This window comes from Rattus norvegicus, chromosome 11, assembly GCF_036323735.1.
Source record: "Rattus norvegicus strain BN/NHsdMcwi chromosome 11, GRCr8, whole genome shotgun sequence".
NCBI classification, from domain to species: Eukaryota; Metazoa; Chordata; class Mammalia; order Rodentia; family Muridae; genus Rattus; species Rattus norvegicus.
This window is the reverse complement of record NC_086029.1, coordinates 40031872-40046041: the sequence shown is the minus strand read 5'-3', so window position 1 is coordinate 40046041 and position 14170 is coordinate 40031872. Positions and strand designations below refer to the sequence as shown.

Sequence of the window (14170 nt, the reverse complement as noted above, 5' to 3'; positions counted from 1 at the left end):
ATAGTTTGCATATTAAATGTTTCCTGAAGGCCTGTGTTGGAAGGGTGGTCTCCAGGGATGTTGGAAGTTGTAACTTTTAATATTTAGGTTTGCCTAGGGTCTGGTTGCTGGAGGGGAGTGTGGTCTGTCTGTCTCTGCTGGGTTTTTTTTTTTTTTGTTTGTTTGTTTTTTGTTGTTTTCTCTCCTCTCATGAGGTGAAAAGTTTTGTTATGCTCACCCTTCAGTTATGTTATGCTGTCTTGAGATAGAGCCAAAAACAAGGATTAATTGACCATGACCCTGGGCCAGTAAAACCACAAGCCAATACAAAACACCCTTCTGTATAAGTTGGTTATCTTGTGTATTTGTGATAGTGCTAGAAAACTCATTAATACGTCATATTGTTAAACTGGAAGTGCTCTTAATTTATTGCTGAGATTGTCGAATTTATTTTCATTTATTTAATTCTTACACTTTTCAGTGTCCATATTACTCCTCTTACAGACAAATAACTTAGGATACCTCAGTTATTTTGTAGTCTTTCCCCACCACTATGTTAAATCCTATTTCCTGGAATAATTATGGATCAACATGGACATAGGGTACCCTTTGGTTTGCTTTGGTTTTGGTATTTTTTTTTCTTTTCCTTTTTGTAACCAAAACTTTAGTCCCACGGATTCTCTTAAACATTACAAATGATAGCATGAAAACAAAATTTTGCACAGTAACTGAAAAGATCAGCTCTACAATGTATCCTTAAAGCGATAGGACACTGGTATCTTAGTTTAACATTTCCAAATAAAGATGTTATGCATACAGGAACCAGGAAGGAACTGCTTTGAAAACCTTTGAAAACCTTCAGGGTGGGGTTCCTTCCCTTTATCTGTTGGCTTGTGTTCACAGCAGCTTTTGAAGACTGCTTACCATTTCACCCGCAGTACCACACGTGTCTCAGCTACTAGAGGAACTACAGCCTTAGCCAATCCCCGCCAGTTGCTTTATATCATCCGTACATCACATGTAAAACTGGGCAGGATCTAGGTTTATTTCAGTCTATGAAAAAGTAAAATTCAAAGAATAGTCACTCTCGCTTAAGGGAACATTGTAAAGTAACAGTTCTTTTTTTTTTTTTCCCCCGGAGCCGGGGACTGAACCCAGGGCCTTGCGCTTCCTAGGCAAGCGCTCTACCACTGAGCTAAATCCCCAACCCCAACAGTTCTTGATATCACACGCCTCATATGATCCATTTGAAACCATAGAGAATGACATCGTTTTGTGTGTCACTGTTCCAAGAGACAAAACAAATTTGAACAGCTAAAACATTTGAAAAATGCACCAAGCTTATGACGTCTCAAACAAAACTTTAATTTCCTGTACATACTCCTGTCAAATGACATTATTTCCTCTACACCACTTTTGCAAACTGGTCTTCTATTTCCTTGCCTTTGACCTAGATCGGCTACGAGACATACATAAGGATCTGAGGAGGCTTGTGATTTCTCTCACAAGACAGAGACCTTTCTCTTCTCCTATATCTAGAATGTGACCTGCTCCGGCTTTGAGAAAAGCTTCTTCTTGGGGATCTGTGCCAAGGTGGAAGACTCCTCCAGCAGTAATCATCTCAAGGACGACCTCAAGAGGGAGGCGGCCATGATTCCGACTTCTCTTTTCACCATTGGACAGTTCCACTCTTACAAGGCAGCCACATGGTGTTCTTCCAGCTAGCTCTCAGACAGCATCAGCAGCATCTCGGGGATCCTCAGATTCGATGAAAGCAAAACCAGGAGGGTTTCTAGCCACCCACATACTTTGGAGTGGTCCATAATAGCCAAAAGTCGGTTCTAATTCAGTCTTGTTCCCATTGTTTCTAAGATTACCTACATAAACCTTACAGTCTGAGGGACAGGAGTTACAATGCATTTCAAGATCCTGGATTCAAAAGGTAGAAGCTCAAATTCTAACGCTTGGACAGGCCCACTTTCTTCCCTCTGACTCTGCTCCCACAGATGCTCTCGGTACTGTGGCATCCATGAAATGGCTGGTCTTGGTCTTTCGAAGACCATGCTCATGTTCAAGCCTTTCTGCCCCTACTGCTTGTTCTCCTTTCCTATTTATTTCACTAGATACAGAAAGAGGTTTGGTAAGGTTTCCCCTTATGATTGTGGATTCCACCCCTCCCCCACTCCCCCCACACCCTGTCTCTGTCTCTGTCTCTGTCTGTCTGTCTCTCTCTCTCATATTACCATTGTGTCATAGATTTTGAATCTATGATAATAGAAGGCCAAATTTAGTATAATTTGGTTTCACAGTGAGTTGGCTCGTTACTGTGATGTGTTGCTTTACGTTGCATAAGTCTTCTGGACTCAAAGTACACTCTGTATGTTGGTGTTCTTAACCACAAGTCTTTTCTTTATGTAGCTTTAGTAGGTATCTTAGCCAATTCAGGTTGCTGTTTCAAGGAAACATCAATTATGCGTGGGAGGCATAAATGACAGGGATTTAGTTCCCTCTTTTGGGAACTGAAAGTTTGAGATCATGTTCCTGGGATTGTTGGGTTTGGTGAGGGTCCTTTATTCATAGTCTCCCCCTCAAGGTGGCAAAAGGGATCGATAACTATAGGTTTTTGTGGTAGTTTGAATGAGAAATGTTGCCCTGGGCTCAGGGGTTTGCACACCTGGCCCATGGTTGTTGTTTGGGGAGGTTTAAGAGGTACCAGTTGCTGGCGAAAGTGTCATATGATCAGTGCTTCACACCCCTACTGTCTTGTCTTTCCCAACATGATGTACTATATTCTCAAGCTATGAGTCAGAATAAATCCTTCCTTTAAACATTTTATTTACTTTTAAATTAGGTGCATGTGTTTGTCTGCATGTGGACATTCAAGTGAGTTCATGCATTCAGGGATTCAGGCCAGAGGCATTAAATCCCCCTGGAGCTGGAGTTATGGGAGGTAGTGAGCCACCAAACATGAGTGCTGAGAACCAAGCTCAGGTATCCTGGAAGAGATAAACCCCAAGCCATCTTACTCGCTCCTAAACCCTTCCTACGTTGAGTTGCTTCTATGGAGGATTTTGTCACAGCAGCAAGAAAAGTAACTCTGCATAAAATCAGAGGGGGAACCTTCCCTGTTGTCTATGGGGACATTTTACCTGTGTCTCATCATTCATAACGACTGGGTCATATGACTCTTTGAAGTCAGTCATCTGCAAAATGGCAAGAGACTATCACAGCACTGGTCTTGTCCAATCAAGACTCATCTAGAATGGGAACATTCTGGTGAGCGGGTAGATCATGGCAAATACTTTTCAGATGCTATCATGTTATATCTCTTAAGGCATCAGGAAGGCGAGACAGGAGGCACACACTCTCATGTTGATTAATGGTGAATATTGTTATTTCAACACTCCCACTGCTGTCTATGATCATAGGTTCAAAATCTATGACATAAACGGTAATGAGAGAGAGAGAGACTAAAACATACATGCGTGCGCACATGCGCGTGCACGCACGCACACACACACACACACACACACAGAGAGAGAGAGAGAGAGAGAGAGAGAGAGAGAGAGAGAGAGAGAATCTGTAATCACAATAGGAGACTTTACCAAAGATATGATTTTAGCTCATGCGTTCAGTGGAAGTGTGGCTAAATCTACAAAAGGACAAGAGAGATAAATGAATGTTTAAGGAAGAATAAGAAAGGAAGAATTGTCTCAACCACTTACTGATACTGTAAATAACCTATATACTACATAAAATTATTTAATGTTTATAAGTCATACACAATTATTATGGGGAGTGAGTGTATAAATGAGCATTCACGATGTGGGGCATAGCCATGGCAAGGTCCCCAAAGCTTCAGACTCATGGGAATAATTAGGTTTTCTCTAGGTCAGGCTCATAGGAATGCCAAGACCTTCCCCTTAGTAAGGATATTGACAATATGTGCAGAAAGTATCAAACACAGTTTCCTCCTTTGATTGCCTGAGATTGCTTCCCTACAGAGACATCTTATCTAGATTGGATAGCCCACCATTTTGTTCAGCTATGTATAATAAGCATGCTGAGTTTCCAGCTTGCCGGACCATCTTCACCAGAGTGCACAGCCCAGCCAACCCCAGCTTCTCTGTATGTGTGCCTGCCCTTCCTTCATTTCCCATCACCCCAGTCAGGTCAGTACCAATGCCATGCAGGTTAATGCCAACTGTGATATTAATAACTCTTGGCTCACAGATTGTGTTGACTGCCTTGCACACCAACAGAAATTCTTAGCTTGGCCAAAAATCAGTAAGGCTTCTGAAATTTCTAGGTCCACCTAGCATTTATAAAATCCAGTTTTAGCCAACAATATTGCAAAGTCGATTTAACAAAACTCTTATATTAAAACTCTTTTATGTCTAATCACCCTCCCTTCATAGCTGACTTTGGTCCTCATCCTCCACCATCCCACCAGTGATGCCAATCAACCTAGTTTGTCTTCAACCAGGATCCTGTTAGGGCAGTTCAGATAGACTCTCCCTCACCCTGATCCCATTATGCATCATCATTCTGTATCTCGGCCATTAATTTACACTTGTTCATTTGTTGTTCAGAGTAAGCCTCGTCTCCTCCTATGCCAAACCCTGTAACCATGCTTCCTCTATCCAGCACCAAGGTCCTGACCAAAGTCTTTGCTTGTTTTAGGGAGTGTCATCAAACAGTTGTTTTCCTCAATATTGTCATTTGATCTTCAGCCACCCTTTGAAATGGGGTGTCAGGCCACCACGAGACTCAGAGATTCCCTACAAAGGCTTACACGACCAGGAACAATTCAGATTTAGATCAGTATAGTAAAAGGAGAATACAAATCCATGTTCAGGAGAACACAAAATCATGGAAAGAAAAGGCACCTGTCTAAATGACACAAACTCCAGTGTTGAAGCCTTCTTTCCGTGAAATCACATACTGTGTACTTAGTCCCCTAGAAATGAGTTGAGACAATGCACACACACAACATACACACACAGTATTGTTTGCAGGAAGCTCACCTGAGCCTACAAGTCCATGTTTGTTCCCTGAAGGTCTTCCACATAGACTGTCTACAGCCACCGTAGCACTAGACTCCTAGCAGGTGTTTACCATCAATCACATTGTTTGCCAAACTGTCCAGACAAACCAGTATAGTTTGGCTCAAGGGTCTCGGTGTATAAAACACCCTCAGCTCTCAGAACATTCTAGCAGTTCATGGTTCAGGAACTAGCCATGGGCCATGAAAACAAGCCCAACTTGGGGATGTGCTAGATTTGAGTAGCTCAGACCTGTGGAGTTAACTCTTTCCTGTGCATCAAGATATTGTTGACGTGCTCATTATGCAGATGAAGTATAATAGAAATTCAGTGATTCACTTCGTCACTCTTTCTTGTTGTTGGGACAAAATAACCCAGCAAAAGCAACTTAATGGAGAAAGGATTTATTTTGGCTTACAGTTACAGGGTATAGTCAGTCCATTGTGGTAGTGAGGTTATGGCAACAGGAACACGAGAGGACTGGTCGCATGCTGCCTACATTCAAGAAGTAAGGAACAAAGGCTTCTGCTCAGTTTATTTCCTTTTTTAAATTCAGTCTAGGTTTCTCAGCCTAGAGAATGTTGCCATTTCAGAATGGGGTGGCCCTTTCTACCTCAGTTCACCTAATAAAAATCATCCTTCACAGGCATGCATGGAGGTTCATCTCTGAGGTGGTCCTAGAGCTCATCAAGTTGACAGCTGAGATTAACAATCATAGTGCTCTTCAAAGATAATGAAAAAAAAATGGCAGAGCTCCATCCTCACATCTGTGTATCAAAGCATGAGCTAGAAATTGTTATGAGACGATGCCAAGTTAGCTCAATATGTGCAGTCACTTGTCAATAGCAGAAGAGCTAGTCTGAATTGTTCTGTATTTTGCAGTAAAATGATTAATGAGAGGAGACTTGTAGAGGGCCGCAATAACATTCGCCACCGCTAGATGGCGCTGGCTTCCACTGCGCCCCACATGGAAGGCCAGGATAGCCTCCGCCATTACAAGATGGCGCCAGCCTTCGCCGCGCCAGCCGACTTCCTTTCAGGAAGTTAACTGTGTGCGCATGTGCAAGAGTGCCTTCGTGCCAGGTCTTTGCCCACTCCGGGGCGTGCCTATGAGATCATGGGTAAGCAACCAATCAGGGGTGGACACGCCACATTAGGGTGTATATAAGCAGCGCCATTCTGGGGCTCGCTCTCTCCTCTTCAAGATGTAATAAATGCTTTGCTGCAGAAGGATCCTGGTGTCCGCGCGTCGTTCTTGCTGGCGAGACGTTGGGCGCGAGACAGAGACTCATACTCCTAATTTATGATGGCTCAAGAAAAGTTATCCAAGGGAATTATTTAGAATCCATGTAAATAGCACCAGTGTCTTACATTTTAGATAGAAGAGAATGGAGCTATCAAGCAAACAATGAAGAAGCAATGCCAGCTCCAACCCTCCAAGCATGTCTCTGGGACAAGCATAGCTCTTTTGTGCAGTAGTTAAATAATTAATGATATATCTACAGGACAGAATAGTATGAATTATTTATAGAGAACTGTGACAGATCTATACATGTCAATATAGAACTATCTAAAAAAATTTAAACATGGGAACATTGTGAAGTGTGCTTGTATTTGTGGAAAGAGAAACACTCATTCATACTTAATATGTGTATGAAGTGACAAGTGTGTACATATCTGTGCATACATGGGATGTCTAATACATAGATGCTAAAGGCCATACCTTAGGAGGACAACAAGGAAATTTGAGGAGACTTATGGATTAATATTCGTTCATATTGTTGCGTCTTTTTTGAAAAATAAAATATTTATTTGACATTTAGAATGTCACCATTTTCCACCCTAAGCACTTTCTGTCTATGTTATGGGTAAAGAATATGAAGCCCATTGTGACAGTCAGCTTTGCACAATCTAGAACCACCTGGGATGAGAGTCTTAAGGTGGGATGGTACACAGTATTTTAGTATGTGTGTAGGAACATGTGGGCATGTCTGTAGGGAATTGTCTTAAATAAGTTAATTTATGGGAGAGGACCCAGCCCACAGTGGGTGGCACAATTCCGTATGCAAGGCATTCTGAAGTCAAACTGATCATTAGCAATCAAATCAACAAACATATTCATTTCTCTCTGCCTTTGACTGTAAGTGTGACCTGGAAATCTAACTCAAGTTTCTGTTTTCACTTCTCCACAGTAATAGACTGGAATAACACTCTTCTCCTCTAAGTTGCTTCTTGTCAGAGTATTTTTTTCACAGTCAAAGAAATGAAGCTAGAACACTTAGTGGGATAAGGTACTTACATTTCTGTTGTTGGAAGCAGTTGAGCCAATGTCTGAACACTGAAAGGTCTAGCTACAGAACATGTGCTGTTACTTACACATAGATGTAGTGACTACTTCCCATAAAGTAAATAAAATTAAGTTAAAAACCTTACCAAGTTGGCTGTGAAGATGGCTCCTGGGTTAATAGCACTGGATGCTTGTCTACAAGACCTGGGTTCCTTTCCCACATGATAGGTCACAACTGTCTGTAACTTCAGTCTTAGGAGACTTAAAACCCACCCTGGGCATCTTTGGCCCCAGGTATGTATGTGGTGCACAGACATACATGCAACTAAAACACCCAGACACATTAAGTAGAGAAAAAAAAAACAACTTATTAAGTGAAATCTTTCAAAATGGCAGATCCAAGGAAGGAACAATTTGATTTATACTTGTTTATCTGTGAAATAATTTATTTCCTTCCTAGTTAAAGCTCTGGGCTGTACTTGGTAAATCACTCATGGTCTTTTAACTGGCTGATTTTAACTATCAATTGGTTACAACCTAGAGTCACTTAGGAGTCTTAATGAGGGCTTATATAGATCAGGTTGATCTCTGGGCAGGTCTGTGCAGGATTGTCTTGATTGTTAATTAATGCAGGAAGATCCAGCCTATGGTAACAACATTCCCTAGGCAGGGAACAAGCATCCATGTATTTATGCTCTCTCTGCTCTTGACTGAATGTGGTGTGACTAATTGCTTGAGTTCCTGCCTTGGATTCCTTGAAATGATGTAATATGGAATTGTAAACCAAATAAAGGCTTTCTTCTGTAAGTTGTTGTTTGATCATGGACTTTTATTATAGTGACAGCAATGTAAATAGAGCAGTCATAGAGTCTAAGAGTTGTTTTGAAATATATTGAAAATATGCAAGTACTCCAGCTGGGTAAGATGACACCCTTCTGTTTAGGTTGCTGCTATCAAGGCATTACTGGTTGCCTTTGGCCACAGTACTCCCCATCTTGAAAAGATGTGGACTTTGGCTGTGTGACATGGGCTAAGTTAAGCTCATGAACTTAAGACAGAACATGACACAAGTTAGATATAGCCAGGGGACTACAGCTAAAATGGCATGGTTGATTATATAACTTTGGATGAGTTACTTGAGTTTCCTGGGTCTCCATTTCCTGTATGTCAAATCTAAATGTATACTGATGAAGTTGTCATGAAGATCAGATGAGAAAACATATCAAAGTAGCCAGTACATTACCTACTGCATGGCAAGTACCTTCATGAGTAAAACATGTTTTTAGTTCAATACCTCACATGTAGTTGTCATTCAGAAAATAGGAGCAGAACCTTAATGGGAATTCATTAAGATCAGCCTCTCAATTCATAGCTACTTCCTAATTCTGTGGCTCAACGAATGCATAATTATTATTTGTATGGCCTCTTATAGGCAGTTCAACACTTACATCTTGCATCTTTTAATAATGGACAAGTGAGAAAAGCTAAGAATTCAGAGTGTTAGTATTATTATGCATATCACGAGACTGGGTAAGGTAATGGTTTCTATGGGAACACGATGTTTTAGGAGAGTTGTAATTCCTTCAATATATTAATTTCAGAACAGTCCCCCCAATTTATATCACAATATAAATTCTTTGTAATAGTCTGTCCTCGTCTTAGTGATTCATTTATTTTATTACTGTCATAAAATTTGTGTCCAAGAATGCACTCCATTAATTTTCCTTTCATTACGAATTATTTACATCAATGGTAACTGATATACTTGGCGAGTCAGACACAGAACAGAGAGGACAGGAAAGAAAGAGCCCAGGTAACAGGGGCACACACAAGACAAACCCTGATTGTCATTTCCTCTGTCAGCCCTGTCTTGTGATCACATCACAGTCACAGTATCCTGAAGCAAGACTGTGCTTCTTTGTAAGACTCCAGAGTGTTTGTCCTACAATGTGAGATCTTGAGTCTCTGCCAGGGAAGGATACTGAAGTCTAGCCCTGATAATAAGGCAATGACTCCGGAGAAACATGCTCAGTGTCTGCACCCTTATGCTGATTTATGAAGAAAATCTGGAACCCCAAAGCCTTACCCATAGGAAATGGTTGTTTTAAAGTACAAGAGTCCTGTATAAATATATAGTCCTTAAAAACCAAAACAGTACATAATAAGTTCTTTTAAGCAGTTTGTTACTAAATTAAGTCTGCTCACTTGTAAACAAGATGTTCTAAGAGTAAAAGACTTTAGTATACACATTACACTAACAAAAGAGTCTGAACTGAGCAGTGTGTCTTCAGTTTCGTGTCTTCTTCCCAGATAGGGAAAGTGACATTGAATATAGGCAGCTTGGAACATGAGTGTAACCATTCTTGGCACTGAGAGATCAGTGGCCAACCACCATTTGAAAGGTGACACTGTTCTGTTTTCTAACTTTTAATCTCCAGGGATCTGCGGTTGACACAGTCATTACATCATGTTGTATTCTTTCCTACCTCCCAAAATTGAATTATATACCCATTTACTGAATATCAGTGTTCACCAACGTATAGATACTTAAACCTGAGTCCTAAAACAGAAGACTTCAATACGATATACATAGCTTTAGGAAAAGACGCCTTGAATGGCTACCTTAATTGGTAGGATGTGCCATTATCAGTAATGACTGGCACGCACTCCATTCTGGTAGGGAGTAACTCATATTTGTCTATGGAAGAAACTTAAAATGCTTCTGGCATGTAGCTAGTTTATGGCACTAAACATCTTAGCAGGATCCAAATTCCAAGAGAAGGCTCCTTACATTTAAACACGCACGTTTTAATCATTATGAAATATGTGTCCAGTCTATATAGCTTATTATTACTTTTTACAGAGACACCAGAAGACCACAGGGTATTCTGCTAATATTTACAAATGTTATTTCCCTCCTGGCTGGACTGTGTGTGACAGGGCCTGTTAAGGCTACACTTAACGAGATCTTAAGTGTGTGTGATGATTGTCAAAAGGCAGTGAGGGAGACTTCCATCTACGGGGTGTCTGGGTTGCTCTGTTTGTACTGAACTTTTCCACTTTGGGGAGTTTAGAAAAACTGCAAGCCTGGGGAGTTGTTTAACATGTTTTGCCCATTTAAAGCAAATGCTTTTCAGCACTACAGACCATATTTTTGGGCACCCCTTTCCTTTTTCTCTAAGGCCATATGTTGCAATGGCTCTTCTCTCTCTAACTGGATCCTCTTTCTACCCAGGCTGTCCTTCTCTTATGGTGGAGCCACAGGACCAAGTTCCAGTCTCCTGAGACCATGTTTGGGGTGAATAGTTGGCCTAGAACTGAATTTCTCAGGCTTTTAACTTTCAGTGCCTGCCACCATTAAGAAAGTCTTGGGAAAATCAGTAGGGTTGGCCACTGTCCTTTTATTCCTGCCTGAGAATCTTGAAGAATTGCCAATCAGGAGCTCTCCACCTTAGATGGTTGTTCAGATATGGAATTTTGCTTCCTTTCTTAGACCAAGACTTACTACCTCTTACCTCTTACCTCTTACCTACTTACCTGCTAAGAAGGTCTTAGCAATGAATTGTTCTGATTAAAGTTCTTTCTGCTTATCTCCATCATAGTCAGCTATTCCTAGTTGGGGTCCTGTGTTCGTTAAGATATACTATGGACCTTGAGTTCTGGATTTGGATCCCATCTTGCATCTTCATTTAATAGCTTGCTTCTAACTCTCTGGTGCTGACAATACCTGCAATTTGCTTCTTTATGCTCAAAGGCAAGTATGCTTAATACCTGGCCCAGGATCTAAGTTTGATCCTGAGATCAACAGCATTAGTAGATGAGATTATGCTAGAAATAAAAATTCACAAACCCCTCTCCAGACTTACTATCAGAATCTGTTGTCAGGGGCAGTGATCTGTGGTTTAATATGTCTTCTGGGTGGTTCTGATGCCCACACAGTTAAGAGAACCATGAACTTAGACTCTACATTTCACCTTCTCAGTCTCCCCTTGAAGCCTAAAGCCTGCTCTGTTGACTTTGATGGTGGTTGTCTTGCTTACTGTTTATTTTGGCAGTTAACTCATCAGCCTTGACCTCCTTCTATATAGCTCTTTAGAATATGGAGTTTGCTTCCATTTCTTTTTTTTTTTTTTCCGGAGCTGGGGACCGAACCCAGGGCCTTGCGCTTGCTAGGCAAGCGCTCTACCACTGAGCTAAATCCCCAACCCCTGCTTCCATTTCTGATAAGGACATTTTTAGCATGGCACATTTTTAGCATTGGTCTTAAATCCCAGCAAATGGGTGGATGAAAAATCCTAGTTGGGCATGTTCATAAATGGGCTAAACATTGCTGCCTTACAGAGACATTGGGAAGTAGGATTGCTGGCCCTTCATGTCTCTCCCTTGCTACCAAAGACCCCAAAGGATACTGCAGTTATGAGCTATAGTGGTGTCAATGGTAAATTGAATCACTTTTGACATCAAGGAGTGTGCATTTCAACCAGGACTGTCCAAATATTCTTTTCTTGCTCTGAGAAGAGATTCAATGGAGTTTGATTCTGATCATGAACTTGTCATGTGGCCTCAGGAAAAATGCCGTTTGTTGTACGATTTGGGTAGTGATAAAATTTTCTTCAAACTGCATTTCAGGGGATGAATTGATGATAAATGAGATTAAAAGATATCCATAAAATAGGCTATGTTTTGGATGAGTGATGTATAAATGTGTGATTTTATTAGTAATAACACAACCATAGTTAGGCCCTCTCCAAGGATAGCATAGTGTCTTCTTCAAGGTATAAGAGGACAGCAAATATAGAGTCTGACCACTGCACATCTCTTCCTTTCTTGAATGTTTGCTTTATTTATAGCTAATGATTGTTGTTCTCAGTCCTGGATGTGTCTTAGGGTTCCTTGCGGTTCTTAAAATCAACCAACTAACAAAAACCCTAACCCAATCAAAGCTTGTCAGGTCTTTTCTTCTCAAGGGTCTGCTTTGGTGCCTGGTCACTCCAAGTTTTAAATTTACTGCATGGTTCAAATGTGAAGCCAGGCTTGAGCCCAAGAATAGTTGAAACTGTTACTTCCCAGAGCAAAAAGACCAGCTGAGAGCATTATCAATAGAATTGTAAGAAATGAAGCTAGCTGCCGTCCTTCCATCTGCTTAATCTGGGGTGAGACTCAGGACTCTACTCAATACACAAGCTCACTGAAGGGCAGATCCAACCACTTTTCGAAATGCTTGACTCTGCTATTTATTTTGCCTAACGTTAGTATATTAGTTGTTTTAATAGATTTTAGATTTATTTTTATGATTTTATGAGTATGAATATTTTGCCCACATGTATCCCTGCGTACCACATTCATACCTGGTGCCTGTGTAGGTCAGAAGAGGGCATTGGGTCCCGTATGACTGTATCATCATTAGAGAGATTTATGAGTCACCATGTTGGTCCTGGCAATCAGACTTGGGTCCTCTGCAAGAGCAACCGGTGGCCTTAGCCACTGAGCCGTCTCTCCAGCCCAGTTGTTTCTTTTTTTTTTTTTCGGAGCTGGGGACCGAACCCAGGGCCTTGCGCTCTACCGCTGAGCTAAATCCCCAACCCCCAGTCCAGTTGTTTCTTGTTGCTGTGACAGAACACCTGACGAAAGCTATCTTAAGGAAGGACAGGATTATTTTGGCTCACAGTGTGAGGGGACAGTTCCTTACGGCATGGTAGAGAAGGCTTGGCTGAGGAGCGTGAGACAGGTGGTTCACCTCACGCACAGTCAGGAAGCAGAGAGGGATGAACACTGTTGCTTACCTCGTGTTCTTTTCATTCAGCCCAGAGCCCCAACCTGTGGAATGGTGCTACCCACAGTTACGGTGGGTCTTCTCTGGAAGCTCCCTCATGGACTCACCAAGAGTGTTTTTCCTCCATGATTCTAAATCTTCTAAAGTTGACAAGACTACCCATGACAGGCAGTTTAGGTTAGTAGAGGGCCTTGCGTAAGAGAGATACTTAATAGATGCGTTATTATTTTCAATCAATTTAGAGTAGTCTTAGCACTGAGATTGCAGGGCACTAAGCTCCTGTGGCATGTTTTAAATTGATCTGTGCCCCAGCTAAGCCTGACTTAGATGGGGTAATAGAAGAGCCCCCAATACCTCCTCCTCCTCCTCCTCCTCCTCCTCCTCTTCCTCCTTCTTCTTCTTCTTGGGAATGTCCCAACAGTAAGTAGAGATTCCACATTTCTAGCTCACTTGTCATGCGCTGTTCAGGTTTCGGTTTCTACAATGGTTCAGTGGAGATAGAACTAACGCAAACTTGAGAAGAGCCAGTCAGAAGTAGTTAAAAGAGTTACTGAGATATCCAGATACTTAGCTCCCCACTACCCCCTCCGGGGGCCTAATGTCTACATTTCAGGTCTTCAGACAATGATCCATTAAGCTCGCTAAGTGTTATCTTGGCCTCAGAAAGAAGAGCTCAGGAGCACTGCTGAGCTTCCCTGATGAAAAAGTCACTGCAGAGAAGCAAGGCCTTTGGAGACAGAATTGTCAAGTTGGCGTTTTAACAAGACCCACCCTGTTCATGTACAAAGGCTGCAAGTCTTAGACACACTAGAGCCTTTTAGCAATTACTTAGTGGAATCAGCCTCATCAACCCTTGCATAGTGTGTGTGTGTGTGTGTGTGTGTGTGTGTGTGTGTGTGTGTGTGTGTCTCGGGCCTCATAGTCATCTTTCTTGCAGGAACTAAGTTTTTTGTTGTTAAGTTGACTTTTGTTTTCTACGCCATGCCAACATTCCAGCCACATGAGAGAGACTGAACGGACTTAAACCCTAATTCAGGGTACTATCTGTACTACAAACATGTTACAGTTGTCAGCCGGCAGTACACA

The 14170-nt window shown here is 41.6% G+C and overlaps 1 pseudogene; it reads right to left on the bottom strand.

The window, feature by feature from the left end:
* Nucleotides 1-1410: 1410 nt before the first annotated feature.
* On the bottom strand, nt 1411-1899 carry Srsf3-ps7 (serine and arginine rich splicing factor 3, pseudogene 7; annotated as a pseudogene).
* Between the last annotated feature and the right edge of the window lie 12271 nt (nt 1900-14170).